Source organism: Schistocerca nitens, chromosome 5 (assembly GCF_023898315.1).
Source record: "Schistocerca nitens isolate TAMUIC-IGC-003100 chromosome 5, iqSchNite1.1, whole genome shotgun sequence".
Taxonomy (NCBI): domain Eukaryota; kingdom Metazoa; phylum Arthropoda; class Insecta; order Orthoptera; family Acrididae; genus Schistocerca; species Schistocerca nitens.
In genome coordinates this window covers 537,738,657-537,759,647 of record NC_064618.1, presented here as the reverse complement: position 1 = coordinate 537,759,647, position 20,991 = coordinate 537,738,657, and positions in this window count along the sequence as shown.

Genomic DNA, 20,991 nt, shown 5'->3' with positions numbered 1-20,991 from the left:
CACAGGAGAGTGGAAAAGAGGAGAGTGGAAAGAACATAACCACTCTTAGCTACTTCGGATCACGGTCACATTTTCTCGACAGGTTCCAACCTGTACACGAGAGCAAAAACTGCGGTCGCAATGTTCTCCATGGAGTGCGATCATGCTCAATGGATTTGCAGCCCACGATGTCATTAGAGAAGAACTGAAGTGTCCGTGTGGTGTTATCAGTGTCAAAGATTGTCATGAACGTCATTTTGTTGGTCTCGGATGGTGAACTGTCGTTTTTGACCGCAAAATGTGTGGGAAGCAGTGCCTCAACGAAAGTGTGGTGTCATTGACACACTTTAGCCATCCCCTGATGCCTTTTTCGTGCCAACTCTAAGAGGTGAAACGCTCTACTTGGCCACACATAAGAAAACTGCGTGATTTCAATTCAGGGCCTCGCAGTTGTGACCTCCACCGCGGAGGTGTCAAAAGAGTTGTTAAAACGTCGGTAAGATAGGGTGTGAAGACCTTTACATCGTGTGACACGTCCATGGTAGCGGTGGGCAGAACTGTGGTGGAAGTTGGTGGCATAATTACCCGACTTTACACCTCAAATAAACTTCTGAGCTCGGGCTTATTTTTCGCATGTGTCGACACCTTGCTGTTTAAAGCGTCTCCGAGCCCGAGGCATCGCAGGGCGCCACGCTTTTGAACCATTACAGAGGAAGGTCTTTTTTTTTACAGTTTTGGACGTGGCTGATATCCGGGAAAAAAATTCAAACTAAGGTGTCACAACGGAAAATAATTCCGTGATCCTTTAATTGTGTTAATTGTGTTGCGCAGTGTTCAACGAGGAGTAAGAAGAGGAACTACGCAGCAAAGAAACCAAAAGATTTCTTCCGGTAGTCGCAGCAGAAAAACCGAGAAGTGTAATGAATCAAATTCTGCCTGTCTCGATTAATAAAGGTTACTTGTCACAGAGTTGTTCATTTTCAAACTAACTTTTATAACTGTGTTTACCAACGATAAACACGAGGATGTCAATATTCATTTGATTTAAGATTGTAATACGAGCATATAGCTGATTAGTAAAACCCTAGGAGCGAAAAATTACTATAAAAAGCACTGTAATAAACTAAGAAAGCCTCGTACACGGAGAGCAGTAAAATGAAACTGGTATTAAATCACGATAATTAACCGTGAGGAGTGGCGTATCTTTAACATCTGTCGCTAAATTAGCGTTACTTAACTTCTAGGCTTCTAGGGGGCCAAGTAGGCACCATTCTCATTGGTAAATCATACCCTCAAATTGCTAGTTCAAAAGAAACAATACATAAAAGTCCACTTAGGCGTCCGTTGCGCGAAAGAGCAAAAGGAATTTAATGTGACTCTGGTAACTGCTATATATGTTTTGGTTCTGTAACGCAGCAGTTTATTTTTATCTAACAGAGACTGAACTGTTAACAGTCTTGGAATAGTGTTAACAGTTTGTTTGTTTTATGCAACGAGGCGACGTAAATATAAATGTTTCAGCGGCGTAAATCACGAATCGAACAATATGCGAGTCGGTTTATTCTCATATTGGTAAACATACGGTTTTACTATTTAAATATAGATATTCCATAGAAATACAGTTTTCTTTGCTTTCGACTAAGGGGTCCCAGCAAGCGCCTCTTTATGCGTCTTCGGTTAGCGACACATCGATATTTGTGGACTTGATTTGCCTTTTGGAGAGTCAGTTTGTTAGAGCGTGCGAGTGACTCGATATACAAAACAACTCGAGAACTGCAAGAACGACTCGTGCTTCTTGGGTTCCATGCAAACTTATTTATCCCGGGGATCGAGACACTCTACGATTTTGGCTTATTAGTGATATCAACACTGAAAAGACACCGGTCCCGCGAATTCCAAGATTTAACGAGAATGTTTTAGTTTGAAGTTCCAACTTTTTATGTAATTTCGCATTCCATATTGTAATTGTTTATTTATGTTATTAATTTTGAAGTTAAATTAATATGCTGTGCTGGAAATGTCATGTGGCTAGGGCCTCCCGTCGGGTAGACCGTTCGCCTGGTGCAGGCGACCTGCGCGTCGATGGGGATGAAATGATGATTATTAGGACAACACAACACCCAGTCCCTAAGCGGAGAAAATTTCCGACCCAGCCGGGAATCGAACCTGGGCCCTTAGGATTGACAGTCTGTCACGCTGATCACTGAGCTACCGGGGCGGGCAATATGCTGTGCTAACTGGCAACTAGACATGCGTTATCTTTGTTGGCTGTTGCTCCTTTTGCTATTACTGGTAGGATTTGACAGAAGTCTGCAGAGAAGAAAACTTTTTTTTATATAGTAAAGACAGCCCACTGGTTGCAATGGATTTTATAGTCGAATTGACCAAGGTTTCGACTCCTAAAATAAGGGAGTCTGCATCAGAATTTATATTACCTACATAAGGGGGATACAAAGTTAGTCAAGAATATGAAAAATACAAGACAGTTATTTTTTTTTCTGTATTGTATTTCAATTCCCCATCGGAGCGGGCTGGCAGCAGCATATGCGCTGCTCTTCAGCCGAAAGACATAGAACAAGCAATAGAAGACATTTAAAAATAACAAAGGAGAGAATATGGTGAACATAGATATAAAGAAGGGGTAACATCATGGAAGGCAATAGACGGGGTGACTGTAAAATGGAGATAAAAAAACTGTTTAAAAGTAGCACACACAAAAAGCCAAACACTGCGACAATTAAAAGAACACAAGGCACAGTATGACTGGAGCATAAAAGGTATCGACCGATGGCATAGCACATAAACACTGATGGCGAACCTCAAGGTAGTACACAATTAAAATCACACCTCTTGACGCACAGGAGAAACAGCACTAAACACAACACTGAAGATGAGGGAGACCGCAAGAAGGGAGGGAGGGGAAGAGATGGGGGAGATGAGCGGGAGGCGCGCAGAAGAGGGCCAGGTAGGGAGGGATTTGGGAAGGAAAGAGGCAAGAATGGGGTGCTGGGTCTCAGGGGAGTGGGGGAAGGAGGAAAATCCGCTCTGGGAGAAGGAGGGAAAAAGGGGGCGCTGGGGAGGGGGGGGGGACAAGGCCAGGTTATAGTTGGAAGGAAGGGTAGATGTCACGGCGAAGTTCGTCATCCGGGAGGGGGAGGCGTTGGAAATTGCCCTGATGAAGGAGATGGAGGGTGTGGAGGTGGAGAGAGGGAGGGATACAGCGATAGAGGCGCAGCAACGGGCGGGGGGTGGAGAGGAAGGAGGAAACCAGAGGGTGGGGGCGATCAAGCCTGTGGACAATGTAAAGGATGCGGAGATGTTGGAGTAACAGGAGGAGGTGGGGGAAGGGGATCAGTACATACAGGAGCCTTATGGGGGAAGGAAGGCGGATACAGAAGGCAAGGCGGAGCGCATGGCGTTCAAGGATTTTGAGGGCCTTGTAAAAGCGGGTGGGGGCGGAGATCCAGGCAACGCTGGCAAAACAGAGGATAGGACGGATGAGGGATTTGCAGGTGTGGAGGATGGTAGAAGGATGCAATCCCCATGTCCGGCCAGACAGGAGCTTCAGAAGGCGGAGGCGGGAATGGGCTTTCTGCTGGACGATCTGGAGATGAGGGGTCCAGGTGAGGTGTCGGTCGAGGGTGAGGCCAAGGTATTTCAGGCTGGGGGTGAGCTGGATGGGACAACCATAAAGGGTGAGGTAGAAATCATGGAGGCGAAAGGAGCAAGTGGTGCGGCCTATGATGATTGCCTGGGTTTTGGAGGGGTTGAGACGGAGGAACCACTGGTTACACCAAGTGGTGAACTGGTTAAGGTGGGTTTGGAGGGTACGTTGAGACCATCGAAGGGTAGGATAGAGAGCCAGGAAGGCGGTGTCATCAGCATACTGGAGAAGGTGGACTGGTGGGGGTGGCTTGGGCATACCAGCTGTATACAAGAGATAAAGGAGAGGAGAGAGGACAGAACCCTGGGGGACGCCAGCCGTGGGATAAAAGATACGGGAGTTGGTGTTGTGGAGGGTGACATAGGAAGGACGGTGCGAGAGGAAGGAAGCGACCAGACAGACAAAATTGATATGCAGGGCGTAGGTTTGGAGTTTAAAGAGGAGACCGGGATGCCATACACGGTCATAGGCATTTTGGAGGTCAAGGGAAACAAAAATGGCGGAGCGATGGGAGTTGAGCTGGAGGGACAGAAGGTGAACAAGGTTGAGGAGTTGGTCTTCAGCAGAGATGGAGGGTCAGAAGCTACACTGGGTAAGGGGGAGGAGGTGGTGTTGAGCAAGGTGCTGATGGATACGGTGGGAGAGGATGGATTCAAAGACCTTACTGAAGACGGAGGTGAGGCAGATGGGACGATAGGAGGAGGTGGCAGAAGGGGGTTTGTTGGGTTTGAGGAATAAGAGGACGCGGGAGGTCATCCACAGGTCAGGGTGGAAGCCAGTAGAGAGGATGACATTATAGAGATGGGCGAGGACAGTCAGGAAGGCATAGGGGCTTTCTCGAAGGTGACGGTAGGTGACACAGTCGTGACCAGGGGCCGTGTTGCGTTTGGACCGGAGGATAAGTTTAATGTCTTGTGCTGTGATGGGAGTGTTTACGTCGGAGGGGGGCAACTGCCCCAAGTACTGGAGACTAGGAGCAAGTGGAGCGACCGAGGTATCGGCACGTTCCATGACCGTGGGGAAAAGAGAATAATCAAAGTGGGGATCATCGGGGATGGAGAAGACCTCGGAAAGATGGGAAGCGAAGTGGTTGGCCTTACCGAGGTTGTCAGGAAGGGGGCGATCGTTATGGAGAAGGGGGTAGTGGGGAGCAGAAAGGGAACCAGTAAGACGATGGAAGGCGGAAAGACAGTTATAATTAATATTCTTATTTAAAGATGTAATTACATATGTAAGAAGTTGAGCATAACAGCTCTCGTCATACAATTTTAACGCCAAAAAGGCCACGTCACATAATAAAACATACTACGTAAATGTTTTACTGTCATTTCTAGTTAAAAATTAAAGATTGTCGCTAAGGGCTGGTAGTGTATGCTGAAACAGATGGCACTGCGCCGGCTATACTACGATGTGGACATGAGGTGTCACGCCATCTAGTGATGAAAATTGGTAACATCTGCTTTACGTGATAGAAAGGTTACAGCGGCTTGTATAGTAGATGTGTCTACAACTTTTGAACATTTTATAGCATGAAGACATTATAATTTAAAAGCAGTAAGAAAAATTTTTTATAAGTAATTTGTTACAGTAAAATACAGTAAGTGATTAAACTGCAATGAGAGTATGGGGAGGAAAACAACATTTCAGAAAAAATACGAGGAAAACTTGACATACATGAAAAATATCTTCTATGGATCCTTCAGTAAAAATTTGAAGCCATTGAAAAAAATTCTTGTTACGTAATTGTAACTGTTCATTAAGAATAAGGTTATCATTAAGAGAGAAGTGTTTGAATATTTCCATTTCTACATCTACATCTACATCTACGTTTATACTCCGCAAGTCACCCAACGGTGTGTGGTGGAGGGCACTTTACGTGCCACTGTCATTACCTCCCATTTCTGTTCCAGTTGCGTATGGTTCGCGGGAAGAACGACTGCCGGAAAGCCTCCGTGCTCGCTCGTATCTCTCTAAATTTACATTCGTGACCTCCTCGGGAGGTATAAGTAGGGGGAAGCAATATATTCGATACCTCATCCAGAAACGCACCCTCTCGAAACCTGGCGAGCAAGCTACATCGCGATGCAGAGCGCCTCTCTTGCAGAGTCTGCCACTTGAGTTTGCTAAACATCTCCGTAACGCTATCATGGTTAGCAAATAACCCTGTGACGAAACGCGCCGCCCTTCTTTGGATCTTCTCTGTCTCCTCCGTCAACCCGATCTGGTACGGATCCCACACTGATGAGCAATACTCAAGTATAGGTCGAACGAGTGTTTTGTAAGCCACCTCCTTTGTTGATGGACTACATTTTCTAAGCACTCTCCCAATGAATCTCAACCTGGTACCCGCCTTACCAACAATTAATTTTATATGATCATTCCACTTCAAATCGTTCCGCACGCATACTCCCAGATATTTTACAGAAGTAACTGCCACCAGTGTTTGTTCCGCTATCATATAATCATACAATAAAGGATCCTTCTTTGTATGTATTAGCAATACATTACATTTGTCTATGTTAATGGTCAGTTGTCAATCCCTGCACCAAGTGCCTATCCGCTGCAGTTATTCCTGCATTTCGCTGCAATTTTCTAATGCTGCATCTTCTCTGTATACTACATCATCATCCGCGAAAAGCCCCATGGAACTTCCGACACTATCTACTAGGTCATTTATATATATTGTGAAAAGCAATGGTCCCATAACACTCCCCCGTGGCACGCCAGAGGTTACTTTAACGTCTGTAGACGTCTCTCCATTGATAACAACATGCTGTGCTCTGTTTGCTAAAAACTCTTCAATCCAGCCACACAGCTGGTCTGATATTCCGTAGGCTCTTACTTTCTTTATCAGGCGACAGTGCGGAACTGTATCGAACGCCTTCCGGAAGTCAAGAAAAATAGCATCTACCTGGGAGCTGGTATCTAATATTTTCTGGGTCTCATGAACAAATAAAGCGAGTTGGGTCTCACACGATCGCTGTTTCCGGAATCCATGTTGATTCCTACATAGTAGATTCTGGGTTTCCAAAAACGACATGATACTCGAGCAAAAAACCTCTTCTAAAATTCTACAACAGATCGACGTCAGAGATATAGGTCTATAGTTTTTCGCATCTGCTCGACGACCCTTCTTGAAGACTGGGACTACCTGTGCTCTTTTCCAATCATTTGGAACCCTCCGTTCCTCTAGAGACTTGCGGTACACGGCTGTTAGAAGGGGGTCAAGTTCTTTCGCGTACTCTGTAAAGAATCGAATTGGTATCCCGTCAGGTCTAGTGAACTTTCCTCTGTTGAGTGATTCCAGTTTCTTTTCTATTCCTTGGACACTTATTTCGATGTAAGCCATTTTTTCGTTTGTGCGAGGATTTAGAGAAGGAACTGCAGTGCGACCTTCCTCTGTGAAACAGCTTTGGAAAAAGATGTTTAGTATTTCAGCTTTACGCGTGTCATCCTGTGTTTCAATGCCATCATCATCCCGGAGTGTCTGGATATGCTGTTTCGAGCCACTTACTGGTTTAACGTAAGACCAGAACTTACTAGGATTTTCTGTCAAGTCGGTACATAGAATTTTACTTTCGACTTCACTGAACGCTTCACGCATAGCCCTCCTTACGCTAACTTTGACATCGTTTAGCTTCTGTTTGTCTCAGAGGTTTTGGTTGCGTTTAAACTTGGAGTGAAGCTCTTTTTGCTTTCGCAGTAGTTTCCTAACTTTGTTGTTCAACCACCGTTTTTCCGTCCCTCACAGTTTTACTCGGCACGTACCTGTCTTAAACGCATTTTACGATTGCCTTGAACTTTTTCCATAAACACTTAACATTGTCAGTGTCGGAACAGAAATTTTCGTTTTGATCTGTTAGGTAGTCTGAAATCTGGCTTCTATTACTTTTGCTAAACAGATAAACCTTCCTCCCTTTTTTATATTCCTATTTACTTCCATATTCAGGGATGCTGCGACGGACTTATGATCACTGATTCCCTGTTCTGCGCTTACAGAGTCGAAAAGTTCGGGTCTGTTTGTTATCAGTAGGTGCAAGATGTTATCTCCACGAGTCTCTGTTTAATTGCTCGAGGTAATTTTCGGATAGTGTACTCAGTACAATGTCTCTCGATGCTCTGTCCCTACCTTCCGTCCTAAACATCTCAGTGTCCCAGTCTATATCTGGTAAATTGAAATCTCCACCTAAGACTAAAACATTCTGAGAAAATTTATGTGAACTGTATTCCAGATTTTCTCTCAGGTGTTCTGCCACTAATGCTGCTGAGTCGGAAGGTTGGTAAAAGGAGCCAATTATTAAGCTAGCTCGGTTGTTGAGTGTAACCTCCAACCATAATAATTCACAGGAACTATCCACTTCTACTTCACTACAGGATAAACTTTTACTAACAGCGACAAACACGCCACCACCAGTTACATGCAATCTATCCTTTCTAAACACCGTCTGTGCCTTTGTAAAAATTTCGGCAGAATTTATCTCTGGCTTCAGCCAGCTTTCCGTACCTATAAAGATTACAGCTTCGGTACTTTCTATCAGCGCTTGAAGTTTCGGTACTTTACCAATGCAGCTTCGACAGTTTACTATTACAATACCGATTGCTGCTTGGTCCCCGCATGTCCTGACTTTCCCCCGCACCTTTGAGGCTGTTGCCCTTTCTGTACTTGCCCAAGGCCATTTAACCTAAAAAACCGCCCAGTCCACGCCACACAACCCCTGCTACCCATGTATCCGCCTGCTGCGTGTAGTGGACTCCTGACCTATCCAGCGGAACCCGAAACCCCACCACCCTATGGCGCAAGTCGAGGAATCTGCAGCCCACACGGTCGCAGAACCGTCTCAGCCTCTGATTCAGACCCTCCACTCGGCTCGGTACCAAAGGTGCGCAGTTAGTCCTGTCGACGATGCTGCAGATGGTGAGCTCTGCTTTCATCCCGCTAGGGAGATTGGCAGTCTTCACCAAATCAGATTGCCGCCGGAAGCCAGAGAGGATTTCCTCCAATCCATAGTGATACACATCATTGGTGCCGACATGAGCGACCACCTGCAGATGGGTGCACCCTGTTCCCTTCATGGCATCCGGAAGGACCCTTTCCACATCTGGAATGATTCCCTCCGTTATGCACACGGAGTGCACATTGGTTTTCTTCCCCTCTCTTGCTGCCATATCCCTAAGGGGCCCCATTACGCGCCTGACGTTGGAGCTCCCAACTACCAGTAAGCCCACCCTCTGCGACTGCCCGGATCTTGCAGACTGAGGGGCAACCTCTGGAACAGGAGAAGCAGTTATGTCCGGCCGAGGATCAGTATCACCTGGAGACAGATCCTGAAACCGGTTCGTCAGACAAACTGGAGAGGCCTTCCGTTCAGCCCTCCGGAACGTCTTTCTACCCCGCCACATCTCGAGACGACCTCCCACTCTACCACGGGTGAGGGGTCAGCCTTAATGTGGGCAGAATCCCGGGCAGACACAGCCGTAGTCCGATCGGGGGATGCGTGGGACGAGCTGCCCGTCCACGACAAACCCCCATCCGGACCCCCACAGTGATGCCCATTGGCAACAGCCTCAAGCTGTGTGACCGAAGCCAATACTGCCTGAAGCTGGGAGCGAAGGAATGCCAACTCAGCCCGCATCCGAACACAGCAGTTGCAGTCCCTATCCATGATAAAAACTTGTGCAAAGAACGTCTGAACTAATCTACAGAGAGCACAAACAATTCGACACAAAATTTAAACGGTTATTAAAATACAAGATTGCCTAATAAATGCAGTAATGCTGCCACTTGCGCACTGCTGACACACTGCTCGGCGGCGGAAAGAGACTACGTGATTTTACACTATTCAGGTACTAAATCGCGATGCTACAACTCTCAAATACTATAATACGCCAGAAATTTATGAATTAAACAATGCAAGTACCCAAAAACACGCAAAGAAATGAAGAATTAAACTATGTAACAAATAAGTGTTCCTCAAGAACATCAAGTCTACGATCTTTTTTCTCTGTGTGGAGAGTAATAACTTCATTAATTTCCTTAGGTTTGTGGCCTGCGATCAGCAAATGATCAGTGAAAGAAGAATTATGAATATTAGTGCGTTTTTTCCCCAATAGTTGCTCTTAATATCTGACTGAAAAAGCTCGCCCTGTTTGTCCTATATAATATGGACATGTGTCGCAAATGATTTTATAGACTCTTGAATGTAACAACGGGGAATGTACTGATTTTAAATTGTGAAGGAGATTGGTTTTCAGGTTATTATTAGTGGAGAAAGTAACATTGCAGTTATATCTGTTTTTAAGGAGGCGCCGTATTCTGTAAGAGATATGCCCCAAAAACGGAATGGAAAAATATTTCTTTTCTTGCTGTTTGGTATTGGAGGAACCGAGAGTAGTAACTCTGTTGTTAGTTTTCTGCTTGAAGATATCATCTACTATAGTGGGATTGTATCCATTATTAACTGCGATAGTTTTAATCAAATTTATCTTAGCATTGAGGTTTTCAACGTGTCGTAGCCATAGATTCTGAGAGAAGCTTTGTATGTAGAATGAGCAGTTCGTAAAGGATGTGCAATGTTAGCACTGGCGTGGCATGGTAGTCAGACGGCCTTAGGCCTGTCACCGCTAAATGGCAAAGGTATCGTTTTCAGAGCGGCAAAGCCTTCACTTCGTTGTACCACAGTCAATTAGTACGAAATATTTGTAAATTATTTACAGAAACCTTCCCCGTGATTCACTCCATCTATTACTAAAAATCGTATAAAAATCACTGTAGTTGTTCCTGAGACTTTTGCCGGATTACGAATGCACTGTAAGTGTGTAGTGGCGAAAATATACTTTTTAAGTGATGCAGTTACAAGCCAACAATTTTAGGATTTTTTCCTTTGTGAAACCTTGCCTCTTACCAAATTTCAAGATTCTTGGTCAACGAGAAGTATCCTGTAGGTTTGATGAGTGAGCTTTCGAGCATCAAACAATGTCTATCTTTTTATTGCATCGACTTAGAACCTTAAATATATCATATCACAAAGGGACGGTAGGCCAACAGCCTTGCCGCAGTTGTAACAACGATTCATATCAGATAACGGAAGTTATTCGCTGTCGGGTTTGGTTAGGACTTGGATGGGTGATCGTTCAATCTACCGAGCGCTGTTGGCAAGAGGGTGCACTCAGTCCTTTTGGAGTAAATTGAGGAGCTACTTGACTGAGAAGTAACGGCTATAGTGTAGTGAACTGCCAACGGCTGGGAGAGCGGTGTGCTGAACCAATGGCACTCCATCACCGCATCTGGTGACAACTACAGGCTGAGAATGACACAGCGGTCGGTCGGTACCGTTGGGCCTTCCGAGCTCGGTTCGGATGCAGTTTAGTTTAAGGGTTCAAATGGTTCAAATGGCTCTGAGCACTGTGGGACTTAACATCTGAGGTCATCAGTCCCCTAGAACTTAGAACTACTTAAACCTAACTAACCTAAGGACATCACACACATCCATGCCCGAGGCAGGATTCGAACCTGCGACCGTAGCAGTCCCGCAGTTCCGAACTGAGCGCCTAGAACCGCAAGGCCACCGCGGCCGACTTTAGTTTAAGGGATAGTAGAACTTATATGTAACATAAATTATAGCTTGATTTCTGTACAAGTTCTTGAGAAAAAGGCTTCTCAGCATTTGGACAGACAGACAGGCAGACAGACAACCGGATGACAAAGTTGTCCTATAACTGTTTCATTTTTACCGACTGAGTTACGGAGGCATAAAAGTGAGATAGAGTGAAATATCATCTGCCCAGATAGCCATGTTTTTAAGGCACCCCATCTGGGACGGGTAGATGCGCACTCTCCGGATCAAATCCGCTCGACGGATTCACGACCAGGGTCGGCGTGCTGGTCAGCCTGGGTGTTCCTCATACCCTGATATGTGACAAGTGAGCTACTACTTAGGTCCTCTCTCTGTTACATGATTCGCAAACGTATAGAAAATTTTCGCTCACGTTCACATGAATAACAGGGGGGCAGTTGAAGTACACATGTTCCCTCCCGTGGAGGTATGGGGGGAGGGGGAGGGGTGGAAACGGGTAGCGACAGAAAAGGCATCAGTTAACCGTGTGACATCCGTTCATAATCATGCCAACACAGCGTCGATGCTGGACAAAAGCCCAAGAAACAGAAGAAGAAAATGTAGCGAGACCTCTCCCATAGAAAAATGGTTCACTTGTAGCTAGCATCTAAGTAGTGTAGTCTTTGTGTATATCTGCTTGTCTTATATGAAACTGAAGTTATGATACCAGTAACGAGAGAGGAGGCACTTGTCCAGTTAATGTTTCGAGGTAAAAAACCCCAAACTAGCAAAAGTATACTCGCCAACGTCCCCTTTTAGTACGAATTTCACTCTGAGATATTGACTCGTAAAATACGGAAGTGAAGACACTTTATAAGATTTATAGACTTGCCCTGATCAGCTAAATCAGTTTAACAGCGTTCATGCGTTGAACGTAAATTATCGGCCAGCCATTGGTGAGTGTAAACCTAGCACCCGCTAGCTTCCTATAAGTGTTCCACTGGATCAAGATCAATAGAATTTGCTGGTCAAGACATCAACTCGTGTCGACTATCATGTTCCTCAAACCGCTGTATCACTGTTCTGGCCTTGTAACACGGAGAGTTATCAGTTGGAAGATGCCATAGCTGTCGAGAGAGTTACTCTGTTGGAAGGTGCCATCGCTGAGAGGAAGGCAGTAACAATCATGTAATGTAGTAGGTCCGCAATTATGCCCAGCAAGTCCGTAATTGTCAAGATGCTTATATTATTACCACAGCCCTATCTGAAAACATGTGAACGTCTCCCATAGAATAGTACTGTCCCCACAGGTGTGCGTCCGTGACGTGTAGCATGTTTCGGGCAGCCGCCGGTCGCCTGGACGACGGTGAATATCACACACATACATCGACGTGGTATAGTGGGTAGTGTGTTTCATATGACTAGGCGACGTGTTTCCACTGATCTACCCTTCAACCTCTATGATCACGTGTAAAGTGCAATCGTAACTGACACTGTCGTCGGATCAACATAGGAACTCCTCTGTTGCAGAGCCCTATCTTCAGCAATGTGCACTGAACACTTGTACCTTCACCAGCTTTGGACTTTGACGTCAGATCCGTCACAGGCCGCCGCCTATCTTGCTTTACAGAGTGGGCGAGCCTCCGACGTTCACGTTATGGGACGAGGTGTGGACGTCCAGCAACTCGTCGCCCACTTGTACCTTCAGCTTCTGTCAACCACTCAGCGAAGGTTGGCCGTCGAGTCCTGCACACACTCCGGCCTACTGCAAGCTCTGGCTCACTTGAAACATTAGGATTCCTCTTTAATAATCACCACGTGCCCTAATCAATACGAACAGTCATCGGTGTCGAAAACGAGGGTGGTGGTAGTGGTGGGGATAAGGTGATGTTGTTTGGAGGTTGCTCACGTTAATTTAGTTGTATGCAGACCCAGGGGCTAAACTTTACCTAACCAGACTTAAAAAATGCAGATTTTAGAACACATTTCATTTAACTTAGCCGTATGCCTGTTGACACTAGGAAATATAAGTCTTGAAAGTAGCGCAAAGAAAAACGTTAATATCAACGGATGTAAAGGTTAATAAGAAAAAAGAGTGTTATAGATTGTGTCAGAGTTCAGCAAGTCCATTTTAAAGACTACTTCCTTTTTCTCCACTTTGATTACTACACTCCTGGAAATGGAAAAAAGAACACATTGACACCGGTGTGTCAGACCCACCATACTTGCTCCGGACACTGCGAGAGGGCTGTACAAGCAATGATCACACGCACGGCACAGCGGACACACCAGGAACCGCGGTGTTGGCCGTCGAATGGCGCTAGCTGCGCAGCATTTGTGCACCGCCGCCGTCAGTGTCAGCCAGTTTGCCGTGGCATACGGAGCTCCATCGCAGTCTTTAACACTGGTAGCATGCCGCGACAGCGTGGACGTGAACCGTATGTGCAGTTGACGGACTTTGAGCGAGGGCGTATAGTGGGCATGCGGGAGGCCGGGTGGACGTACCGTCGAATTGCTCAACACGTGGGGCGTGAGGTCTCCACAGTACATCGATGTTGTCGCCAGTGGTCGGCGGGAGGTGCACGTGCCCGTCGACCTGGGACCGGACCGCAGCGACGCACGGATGCACGCCAAGACCGTAGGATCCTACGCAGTGCCGTAGGGGACCGCACCGCCACTTCCCAGCAAATTAGGGACACTGTTGCTCCTGCGGTATCGGCGAGGACCATTCGCAACCGTCTCCATGAAGCTGGGCTACGGTCCCGCACACCGTTAGGCCGTCTTCCGCTCACGCCCCAACATCGTGCAGCCCGCCTCCAGTGGTGTCGCGACAGGCGTGAATGGAGGGACGAATGGAGACGTGTCGTCTTCAGCGATGAGAGTCGCTTCTGCCTTGGTGCCAATGATGGTCGTATGCGTGTTTGGCGCCGTGCAGGTGAGCGCCACAATCAGGACTGCATACGACCGAGGCACACAGGGCCAACACCCGGCATCATGGTGTGGGGAGCGATCTCCTACACTGGCCGTACACCACTGGTGATCGTCGAGGGGACACTGAATAGTGCACGGTACATCCAAACCGTCATCGAACCCATCGTTCTACCATTCCTAGACCGGCAAGGGAACTTGCTGTTCCAACAGGACAATGCACGTCCGCATGTATCCCGTGCCACCCAACGTGCTCTAGAAGGTGTAAGTCAACTACCCTGGCCAGCAAGATCTCCGGATCTGTCCCCCATTGAGCATGTTTGGGACTGGATGAAGCGTCGTCTCACGCGGTCTGCACGTCCAGCACGAACGCTGGTCCAACTGAGGCGCCAGCTGGAAATGGCATGGCAAGCCGTTCCACAGGACTACATCCAGCATCTCTACGATCGTCTCCATGGGAGAATAGCAGCCTGCATTGCTGCGAAAGGTGGATATACACTGTACCAGTGCCGACATTGTGCATGCTCTGTTGCCTGTGTCTATGTGCCTGTGGTTCTGTCAGTGTGATCATGTGATGTATCTGACCCCAGGAATGTGTCAATAAAGTTTCCCCTTCCTGGGACAATGAATTGACGGTGTTCTTATTTCAATTTCCAGGAGTGTATTAACGTGATGTTTCTGTTGAAATCTAGCAAGATATCCTTAGTCATTCTGACTTCTTTCTGTTTTTCAGATTTTTAATTTTCAGCTTGAACCTAACATTATGAGAGTAAGAAAAAATTATCTTTGCGAATTTTTCTAGCTTTATTTCGCGACTTGTTGGATATCCGGAACATAAACTTGTGAGGACGTAATTTCAGATCGTTGAATCAACCAAGTAGCATATATTTTCATGTTAATAACATAAAAAAACGTAATTTCCATATACTGTGGAAACACGTTTAGCATTTAGGTGCCAAAGTAATGTACTTTAAGAATACTGAGAAGATAAAGTGTTTAGAGGCTCTGGGCTCAAATGCCTCTGAGCAATATGGGACTTAACTTCTGAGGTCATCAGACCCCTAGAACTTAGAACTACTTAAAATCAACCAACCTAAGGAGAGCACACACATCCATGCCCGAGGCAGGATTCGAACCTGCGACCGTAGCGGTCGCGCGGTTCCAAACTGTAGCACCTAGAACCGCTAGGCCACTCCGGCCGGCTAGCGGCTCTGGGTATGGATTGTAGTTGAACAAGCAACTTCATTAACACTCTGTCACCTCGATGTTGTTCATGAGCACTTTTACCTTACTGAAGATTACGGTCGCCTTCTCGTGTTTTCTTGATGCAGAGGACCTGCTAAGCGTCGCAATTCATTGATTCGTGGGCCTTTTCCTTTCAACTCCAGAGGGTCGAGGTCTGTAAAAGAACTCACGTATACACCAGCTCACAATTAAATGGCATAACTGTCCTTAAGATAACTTTTATGTATTTGGTTTTTCTCGTATTCAACATTTACAAAATTTATCACTCGGAATAATATTTCTTAAGTGAATCTCAGAACAGCACATAGGAGAAAGACATTCGTTCAACAGCTTCTGTAAACTGTTTCTGGGTGTTTACATTGCCAGCAGAGGTGCTTCCTCTGTACCTTCCAAAACACCGCCAAACTGCGATAGTATAGTATAAACGCCACCTCCAGAGCAGGTAGAGATTTCTTGTGAAATCGCGTCTTGCCAATGTTCAGGACACACTCTTCTAGCATCGTCTCTGCACAAACCAAAATCGAAGCGCGCTAATTACCTAAACAACGTTTTTACACGAACACCTTTTATCTGATTGCGAGGAATAGGTGAAACAACGACTTGCCATTCTATATTCACGAAGATGCAAAGCTGGTACTTTTTGCCGATGATACAAGTATAGCTATCACACCCGACAGACAGGAATTAACTGGTGAAATTGTAAACGATGTTTTTCAGAAAATCAATAAGTGGTTCTATGCAAATGGGCTCTCATTAAACTTTGACAAAACACAGTGTATACAGTTCCACACAGTAAATGGAATGACCCCATTAATAAATATAGACTTCGATCAGAAATCGGTAGCTAAGGTAGATTATTCAAAATTTCTAGGTGTATGCATTGATGCGGGGTTGAACTGGAAAAAACACACTGAGAATCTGCTGAAACGTTTGAGTTCAGCTACTTATGCTATTAGGGTCATTGCAAATTTTGGCGATATACATCTGAGTAAATTAGCTTACCACGCCTATTTTCATTCTCTGCTTTCGTATGGCATCATATTCTGGGGTAACTCATCATTGAGTAAAAGAGTGTTCATTGCACAAAAGCGTGTAATCAGAATAATTGCTGGAGCCCATCCAAGATCATCCTGCAGACACTTATTTAAAGAGCTAGAAATCTTCACTGTAGCCTCACAATATATATATATTCACTTATGAAATTTGTTATTAACAATCCGAACGAATTCAAAAGTAATAGCAGTGTACATGGCTACAACACTAGGAGAAAGGATGATCTTCACTACTCAAGGTTAAATCTAACTTTGGCTCAGAAGGGGGTAAATTATGCTGCCACAAAAGTCTTTGGTCACCTAATAGCATCAAAAGTCTGACAGATAGCCATATAGCATTAAAAGGAAATTAAAAGAATATCTTAATGGCAACTCCTTCTACTCATTAAATGAATTTTTGGATATAGTAAGTGGGTAATTTCCCGAAGTCCAAAAAAAAATAAAAAATTATTGAGTGTCATGTAATATTTTGTCTAATTTAACATCTTGTATAGACACCTTTTATTAACCTGACACGTTCCACATCATTACGAAGTGTCGTATTCATGATCTATGGAACAAGTACTAATCTAATCTAACCTGTTGCACCACTGACTTGCACACTTTTGCCATAGAATTAGTTTTCTATACTTCTCGTCAAACGTTTTCAGAGTCGTTGTATCAGTTGTATAAAACCAGGTAAGTTTTTAATATTGCGTCCTCGTGGAAAAATTTCTTCAGATGTGCACTAACACGGCTGAAGTCATTATTTTCACTTTCCACTTAGTTGGGTTGGGTTGGTTTGGGGGGGGGGGGGAAGAGACCAAACTACGAGGTCACCGGTCTCATCAGATTAGGGAAGGATGGGGAAGGAAGTCGGCCGTGTCCTCAAAGGAACCATCCCGGCATTTGCCTGATGCGATTTAGGAAAATCACGGAAAACCTAAAAATTAGGATGGCCGGACGCGGGATTGAACCGTCGTCCTCCCGAATGCGAGTCCGGTGTGCTAACCACTGCGCCATCTCGCTCGGTGAAGTCATTTTTACTGGTATATACCATTAATAACTGGGAAATACTTCAGTGATAGCATTATAATTCAAATTTCACAACACTTTCGAATTTATTATCGAAATTCAGTCTTTACGGTGTGTAACTCCTACACATATACTGTTGAAATCACACTTCTTTCTATCACACACGTTAAGTCCGCTGCTAACGATATTTCTTACAGGTATATTAAAGAAGCAGTGTAAGAGATATTCAGCCGTTAACTAGAGCACGTGCCCCCCGCCAACACTCCAGCTTCTGAGTCGATAGACTCCGCAGTCTTGTCCTCGAACAACACCCAGCGGTCGCACTAGCTTTTCCTTTGTTCAAGGAGAACCACCGGCAGGAGAAAGGGTTCATTGACTAAGGCTAAACTGAGCGGTACGCTTACAGTACTCCGTGGGAAATTCGATCTATTGTGAATACGACGTGGAGGGGGTTCGTGTGTGTCAGTATCACTATAGCAGGTTGCAATAATCTAGCGCATAATGTTTGGAATGACGTTAGATAGAGTTTTTCAGTAAATAGCTTCCTATGGACATGTTACAATGAAGTATAACAGCGTAATACATGGATGACCACACATACCACAGACGCAAAATAGTTGGTGAAATTTGGTGAACCATAAAAAAAGACCCAGAGTCCCACGGACCCTATTTCACCCAGTGTGTAGTCGATTATTTGTTCCGCAAATCACATGACAAAAAATGAATTTCAGAGAAACAATGTGGTCGCATTATGTATTACAATCGGCTGAGTTATCCATACTACTTCTGTTGCCTGACAAGCAAATAAGCACGAACCCTGAACATTAGTACAGGAAGCAGTATAAGTGGTGTACTTCCAGTACCGTCTAATACTGATTATTTACGTGCAAGGAGGAGTCAATCTGGCAGACACGTTCAGCACTTGGATGACGAGTTGACACATTTTGTATAGAGAAAATTGTGTTAAAACCAGCCGGCCGGTGTGGCCGAGCGGTTCTAGGCGCTTCAGTCTGGAACCGCGCGACCACTACGGTGGCAGGTTCGAATCCTGCCTCGGTCATGGATGTTTTTGATGTCCTTAGGTTAGTCCATAGTGCTCAGAGCCATTTTTTTTTGTTGTTAAAATCAGACATAAAGTCGACACTTTTGGGTCCCTTTTGTACGTAATTAGTACAATAGGTCTTAAAAACATTTTAGGTTTGATATTAAAGATTCATCATTTTCTGGATCAAAGCTATGCTGATGTTTCCTGCTACCGTAACTTGTATTTTTGTTTGTTAGCTTCTTTTCTACTGTATTTCATGAAGATATGACCACATTATAACGTGTATTGAGTTACGTAGGTTACAGAACTTTGAAAAGAGTAATGGATAGTACTAAGATACGGTGCGAATTAGTGAAGTGCATTGGCTGACCTGCAGGCCGGATGAGTGTAAAATTGGGTAATGCAGGAGTAAGTCTAACAATGAATTTAAAAAAAAAATAGGAATGCGACTGAGCTATTATGCACGGCACACTCAACGCATTATCGTAATCAAGATACAAGGGGCAGTCAAATGGAAATGAGACAGATGGAAAGAAGTGTGTAACCTGTTTATTATTTTAAAAATAATCGCCATATTCTTAATACTGCTATGCCAAAGACAGTCAGTGCCTTCATGGAAAAATGCTTGTGGTTGCCTACGGACCCATGATTGTACCCAACCATGTACCTCTTTTTCCGAACTAAACCGACGGCAACTAATGTCTTTCTTCAGGGCTTCAAACACGTGAAAGTCGCATGGGGAGAGATCGGTACTGTATGGAGGATTTGGGCCCGCGTAGTAGAACTTTGCACTGAATTCACTTGTTTCGATAATCGTTACATAAGGGAAACGAACATGAACACTTTTTTTGTTGCGACTCTGCCCTTAAAGAGTCGTGGATCTTTTCAACCAAATTCAGCAGCGACGGAGTAGTGCAGAGGGAATCCAAATTCAGAAAATGTATTTGTTTAGGTAAGAAGAAGCAAATGAACATGACGTGGAGTTATGATACAGCTATATGACACAGCGCTATAAGACCTCAATAGAAAGAAGGCAACTAGAGTAAACGACATCGCCTCAAGGTTACTGAGGTCCTTGATAGAACGTACTATGACGAAATGACTCCACTGAGACAGGCGAAATACCATCAGACTTCAAGACGAATGTAATAGTTCCAATTTCAAAAACGGAAGATGCTCACAACCGTCAGCCAAATAGGCCATAGATGCAAACAGTGGCACGTTTTATTTGCAGAAGAGTGAGAAGACTGAGGAAGCTGACACATGGCAGAAATGTAGAAACCCGTGAGATAACACTGACCCCTACGACTTACCTTAGAAGATAGATTGAGCAAAGACAGCTATATTTTTATAGCATTTGTAGGTTTAGAGAAAACTTTTGACAATTTTGACTGAAATACACTCTCTCCTCTGACGAAAGTAGTAAGGACAATACAGGTAGTGAAAAGATGTGCACAACTTGTACAGAAACCAGTCTTGTAGCTGTAAGAGTCTAAGGATATGAAAAGGAAGCTGAAATGGAAAACAGAGTGAGACAGGGACTATTGAGCAAGCAGTATACCGAGAGGTTGTAACAATGGAAAATTATACTGAAATGCAGGAGGATCTGCACCGAATTGACGCATGGTGCAGGGAATGGCAATTGAATCTCAATGTAGACAGGTGTAATGTGCTGCGAATACATAGAAAGAAAGATCCTTTATCATTTAGTTACAATATAGCAGGTCAGCAACTGGAAGCAGTTATTTGGTTCAAATGGTTCAAATGGCTCTGAGCACTATGCGACTTAACTTCTCAGGTCATCAGTCGCTTAGAACTTAGAAGTAATTAAACCTAACTAACCTAAGGACATCACACACATCCATGCCCGAGGCAGGATTCGAACCTGCGACCGTAGCAGTCGCGCGGTTCCGGACTGCGCGCCTAGAACCGCTAGACCACCGCCGCCGGCTGAAGCAGTTAATTCCATGAATTATCTGGGAGTAGGCATTAGGAGTGATTTAAAATGGAATGATCATATAAAGTTGATCGTAGGTGCCCGCATCTCGTGGTCGTGCGGTAGCGTTCTCGCTTCCCACGCCCGGATTCCCGGGTTCGATTCCCGGCGGGGTCAGGGATTTTCTCTGCCTCGTGATGGCTGGGTGTTGTGTGCTGTCCTTAGGTTAGTTAGGTTTAAGTAGTTCTAAGTTCTAGGGGACTGACGACTTCAGATGTTAAGTCCCATAGTGCTCAGAGCCATTTGAACCATTTGATCGTAGGTAAAGCAGATGCCAGACTGAGATTCATTGGAAGAATCCTAAGGAAATGCAATCCGAAAACAAAGGAAGTAGGTTAAAGTACACTTGTTCGCCCACTGCTTGAATATTGCTCACAAGTGTGGGACCCGTTCCAGATAGGGTTGATAGAAGATATAGAGAAGATCCAACGGAGAGCAGCGCGCTTCGGTACGGGATCATTTAGTAATCGTGAAAGTGTTACGGAGGTAACAGATAAACTCCAGTGGAAAGCTCT